The sequence below is a fragment of the Alosa sapidissima genome, chromosome 18 (genome assembly GCF_018492685.1).
Source record: "Alosa sapidissima isolate fAloSap1 chromosome 18, fAloSap1.pri, whole genome shotgun sequence".
Taxonomy (NCBI): domain Eukaryota; kingdom Metazoa; phylum Chordata; class Actinopteri; order Clupeiformes; family Clupeidae; genus Alosa; species Alosa sapidissima.
In genome coordinates, this window is record NC_055974.1 from 28833976 (window position 1) to 28840178 (window position 6203).

The 6203-nt window shown below is 44.4% G+C and overlaps 1 protein-coding gene across 1 annotated transcript in view; it reads left to right on the forward strand.

Annotated features, from left to right (window-relative positions):
- Positions 1 to 6203, forward strand: part of LOC121689349 (neurexin-3-like) — a 561367-nt gene that overhangs the window by 125208 nt on the left and 429956 nt on the right. Inside the window, 1 exon segment of the mRNA XM_042069080.1 lies at positions 2489 to 2506. The gene's annotated coding sequence lies outside the window, so the exon portion shown is untranslated.

The following is a 6203-nucleotide window of genomic DNA, read 5'->3' on the forward strand; positions in this document are numbered from 1 at the left end:
TAGAACATTTTGTGCACGATCTACTTAAACGTGGCCACAATTTGTAAAACGTGCACTCAATATTGTCTTGACACATGTAAACATGAGCACGTTATAGTATATTCGAGATATCGATCTACTAAAACGCACCCACAAATAATTAAAACGTGGGCTCGAAGAAATTAAATTGTGTGCACAAAAACCTAGTGCGGTGTCAAGGGGAATCCCCGGGAATGATGTCGGGAGGTGTGTCGCTTGTAGTGACGTAGAGGGAATCTCATTGATTGCAGTGCACCTGGATATAGCCACGTTAGGTAGGCTGTAGGTGGGAGAGCAGATGATTGTGTGTGTTTGCACAGGCCCCTTGCCATCATCGTCCAGCTGAATGTTTGCCGAAGTTTTGAGTGTTTGTTGAGGTCCAAGTGTATGCAGAGCTGTGGTGTTTATCGCGAACGGTGTGAGCTGGGCTACATATCATCACTACTTATCATCACATTACCAATATGAACTGTTACAGACAGCTGTAGGCCTAGTCCATGTCAAGGTAACACGAAGTTGCCACCACAGCACAGCGAGCGGTGAGAAAATGTCAGGAATTACTAAATGTGAGCACGAAATACATATTTCGAGAGCTCAATTTAGGCCTACAACGGGGTCATGTTGTATTAATTTGAGGGCTCAATTAAAGGAAAACGTGCTCACGTTTTATTAATTCAAGGGCTCAGTTAAAGGAAAATGTGCTCACAAATTATCACGACCAGAAAAAATATCACTTAAAGTGAGCTCTCCCGGGCTCCGTAATATTCTGTCTGTCGCTCAGGTTGTTATTTTGAGTGAGAAACGTGACTCAAAAGAAGGGCATATTTAACGCATCCAGTGTGACGCAAAAGAAGGGCATATTTAACGCATCCAGTGTGACGCAAAAGAAGGGCATATTTAACGCATCCAGTGTGGAGCGAGCATGCAGTGCTACACAATAATCACTGGCCCAAATGCAGTGAGGAGCGAGCATGCAGTGCTACACAATAATCACTGGCCCAAATGCAGTGAGGAGCGAGAATGCAGTGCTACACAATAATCACTGGCCCAAATGCAGTGAGGAGCGAGCATGCAGTGCTACACAATAATCACTGGCCCAAATGCAGTGAGGAGCGAGCATGCAGTGCTACACAATAATCACTGGCCCAAATGCAGTGAGGAGCGAGCATGCAGTGCTACACAATAATCACTATTAGCCCAAATGCAGTGAGGAGCGAGAATGCAGTGCTACACAATAATCACTGGCCCAAATGCAGTGAGGAGCGAGCATGCAGTGCTACACAATAATCACTATTAGACCAAATGCAGTGAGGAGCGAGCATGCAGTGCTACACAATAATCACTATTAGCCCAAATGCAGTGAGGAGCGAGCATGCAGTGCTACACAATAATCACAGTGCAGTGAGGATTCCCTGGATCACTTCTAACAACCCAACACTCCTTACATGCTCTCCTCTCTCCTCTCCTTTCCTCCCTCTCTTCTCTACCTTCTCCTCTAATCCCTCTCTTCCCTCTCTTCTCTATCTTCTCCTCTAATCCCTCTCTTCCCTATCTTCCCTCTCCCCTCTCCTCTCCTTTCCTCCCTCTCTTCTCTACCTTCTCCTCTAATCCCTCTCTTCCCTATCTTCCCTCTCCCCTCTCTTCTCCTTTCCTCCCTCTCTTCTCTACCTTCTCCTCTAATCCCTCTCTTCCCTCTCTCTATCTTCTCCTCTAATCCCTCTCTTCCCTATCTTCCCTCTCCCCTCTCTTCTCCTTTCCTCCCTCTCTTCTCTATCTTCTCCTCTAATCCCTCTCTTCCCTATCTTCCCTCTCCCCTCTCTCTTCCCTCTCTCCCCTCCTCTTCCCTCTATTCTCTCTCTCCTCCCTCTCTTCTCTCTTCTCTCTCCATGATGAGTTCTCTCTCTCTCTCTCTCTCTCTCTCTCAGTACTAACATGTGTAAACTAAGATTTGTTGCAGATGAAAAAATGGGTAGCCCTGTTAAGTGGTCTTGTTTGGAGAGATTGACATGTAAAAGGGTATTCCTGTGTTACCAAGTTTAGTTGGGATGCGTGTGTGTGTGTGTGCGTGTGTGCGCGCTCGTGCGTGCGTGCGTGTGTGAGAGAGAGAGTGTGTGTGTGTTGTTTGGGCAGAACAAATAGAGGTGTGGTCTGATGCTAATAGTTTTCACCTTCTCTCTACTCCCCTTTAGTTTTTGTTGTTCTTTCTCTTAAACACACACACACACACACACACACACGCACACACGTGTACACACATGCACACACACAGACACACACACACACACAGACACACATACACACACACAGACACACACACACGCAAACACACAGACACACGCATGTTAAGGGGAGGAGTGAAACCATATTTTTATGTTTTCTGCTATGTGAAATCGTTGTGACATATAACATGATACAAAATTCAAAATTCTAATGTTTTTTATCTCTCTGTTTTTCCTTCCTTGCTTCACAGGCGACTCATCGCAAGCTGGTAAGTCCACTTATGTCATTTAATCTCTCTCTCTCTCTCTCTCTGCCTCTCTCCAAAGACTGACTGCTTCTTCTTTGGTCTGGGAATGTTAACTTTTGAGTCCTCAAAAGGACACGCTGTCTCGCTGCAGAGCTCCAACACACCCACACAACTTGCCATGGTTTATGTTGTTTCATTTCCTTTGATATCACACACACACACACACACACACACACACACACACACACACACACACACACACACACACACACACTAACAGCCTCTCTAACAGTGATGCTCTCGTGTCTGCCTTGCCAAATGAGATGCACTTGAGGAGACCGGAGTGATATCACACACACACACACACACACACACACACACACACACACACATGAAGAGACTGGACTGGCTTACTCATCTGCCCTGTGGACTGATAGACACACACTCCCACTCCTGCCTCTGCTGCTCCTGGTGTAGTTGACCTGTGCTCCTCCATCTCCCTGCCTACCTGCACTCCTCCATCAGGTCTCTCTCCCTCTCTCTCTCTCTCTCCCTCTCCCTCCCTCTCTCCCTCCCTCTCACCCTCTCCCTCTCCCTCCCTCTCTCTCTCCCTCTCTCTCTCCCTCCCTCTCTCTCTCCCTCTCTCTCCCTCTCTCCCTCTCCCTCTCCCTCTCTCCCTCTCCCTCTCCCTCTCTCCCTCTCCCTCTCTCCCTCCCTCTCACCCTCTCCCTGCCCACTTGTTCCCGTGGGGGCAGCAGCAGCCGTGGCTAAGGGAGTGGCAGACATATTGGTTTCAATCAATCACCTGCTAGTTTAAGAGTCTGACCCCTGACAAGAGACGCCATGCGGCATGGAAATGAAGAAATATGAGCGGCACGGCTGTGTTATGCTTGGGGAGGGGGGGCTTTTTGCTGGTGTAATACACACACACACACACACACACACACACACACACACACACACACACACACACGTGTGGCATGTAGTTGAGGCTGATCTAGACGAGGCAGTGGAGGTGCTTTCCTGTTAGCAGTGTCTCCGCAGGACTCTCTCAGGAGATTGTGAAGGGCCCCCTTCAGCACATCCCAGCTTTTCCTCTCTCTGCTTCCTGCCACAGTGCAGTTGAGGGATTTGCTCAGTGCTTCAGTGGAATTATGGGTAATGCGGTCCAGAGGCCTAAAGCCGCTTACCTGGCTGTGTTGTTGGCCAAGCCACCTAATCACAGTCTAGAAGCGGAGGCTAAGGTCTCCTGTGACCTGCAATCACCCCAGCTGCGCAGAGCAGTGGCTTTTATCTAAGTGTCTGTGTGTGTGTGTGTGTGTGTGTGTGTGTGTGTGTGTGTGTGGTGTGTGTGTGTGTGTGTGTGTGTGTGTGTGTGTGTGTGGTGTGTGTGTGCGTGCGTGTGTGTGTGTGGTGTGTGTGTGTGTGTGTGTGTGTGTGTGTGTGTGTGCACATAGTTGCTGTATGCATACATACAGTATAGCTGGAGCTTTCATTCAAAGCCACTTTCAAAAACGGATACAATGGAGGTACAGTGAGTTAGCACACTAGGATATTGTAAGTGAAGTACTACTCACATAGAATAGACAAGCAAAGTTAGCACACTAGGATATTGTAAGTGAAGTTCTACTCACATAGAATAGACAAGCAAAGTTAGCACACTAGGAAATTGTAAGTGAAGTACTACTCACATAGAATAGACAAGCAAAGTTAGCACACTAGGAAATTGTAAGTGAAGTTCTACACATAGAATAGACAAGCAAAGTTAGCACACTAGGATATTGTAAGTGAAGTTCTACTCACATAGAATAGACAAGCAAAGTTAGCACACTAGGAAATTGTAAGTGAAGTTCTACTCACATAGAATAGACAAGCAAAGTTAGCACACTAGGGAATTGTAAGTGAAGTACTACTCACATAGAATAGACAAGCAAAGTTAGCACTCTAGGATACTGTAAGTTCTACACATAAAATAGACAAGCAAAGTTAGCACTCTAGGATACTGTAAGTGAAGTTATACTCACAGAGCCTGGTTGACACCAGACCCTTTTTAATTGTAATTATGAGTAGGTCAGGGAAAGGTTCATTGACTTATGAACTCCAGCAGGGGTGTAACTAACAGTGAAGTTAAACTTAAATTGGTGCATTAAACTCTTACCAAATCGTTTCAGAAGTGTAGCAATCTCGTAAACGAAGGTTTTAAGGATTAAGCATGTCTAGTTGTTAGTCGTGCTAGTGGTTAGTGCTAGATTAAGCATGTCTAGTTGTTAGTAGTGCTAGTAGTTAGTGCTAGATTAAGCATGTCTAGTTTTTAGTAGTGCTGTTAGTGCTAGATTAAGCATGTCTAGTTGTTAGTAGTGCTAGATTAAGCATGTCTATTTTGTTAGTAGTGCTAGTGGTTAGTGCTAGATTAAGCATGTCTAATTAGTAGTGCTGTTAGTGCTAGATTAAGCATGTCTAATTAGTAGTGCTAGGAGAGGAGGTAGGCTACTCTTGGAAAGACCCCTAGTGCTAAAGGCCCCGGGAGGCTAAATCAATAGTAGAGCAGTGAGATATCATGTGCATTGACATGGAAATGTATACAAATGCGGAAAGTAACTTATACTTAAGCATGCATATACTATTCAATGTGCCTACAAGGGTTATTATATAATTATTATATAAAAGCCGAGGATGAGTGAAACTATGGAAACGAAAGAAAATATAATATGCACTTAATAATGAATATGTACACACTGAGAGACTTGCATAATTACCTACAAACACCCACACACATGCACATAAAGCATACGAAACTGTATTCTTATAAGAATAAAGAAAAAAGAAAAAGTTTTACATGAATTATTCTTTTGTCATTGTCAAGTTCTTTATTGGATTGAGTAGAGAAGTGAAAACAAAAGAGAACCCAAATGCACCTTACATGTCTGCAGCCTCGGCCAACGGTGTGTGCGTGTGTGTGTGTGTGTGTGTGTGTGTGTGTGTGTGTGTGTGTGTGTGTGTGTGTGTGTGTGTGAAGAATGTGTGGCATTAAATTGTGAAGTGCTTTGAGTGGTCAGGGGAGTCGAAAAGCAGTATATAAATACATTCCATTTTTCATTCACTGTACACAATACAGAGTGAGATAGAGGGAGAGAGAGAGAGAGAGAGAGAGATTAACTAAGATATTACCTCTACCATATTCTACTTCCTGTTTCCTGTTCTATGATGGTTTTGTATGATTGAGCTCAGCGCACAGATGGCTGTGTCATGGAAGGGGCAGCATGGATATTGTTTTAGACTATTTGAGTCTCCCGAATGAATAAAATATTAACGAGATGTCCTAAGCACAGACAGACACAAGATGTACATACTCTCACATTGACATAAGCACATATACACAGTACACACATACACACACTCACAAACATACTCACATACTCAGGCACATGCATAAAGACAGTTAGAGATATTATAATCTATTTCAATAAAACACACACACACACACACACACACAAAGACACACAAACACATATACACACAGCCGCACATATTATAGAAATAACATGTCACTGAAAGGAAGAGATCTAATTAAAATAATGTGTCGCTGTGGGACAGCAGGACTGATTGCGCTCTGTGAGACATGAGACTGATGATTTATTCTTCATCACACAAACAGACACACACACACACACAGTCCCAATCACTGGCACCTCCATGTATAATAATCTGTTTTACAAAT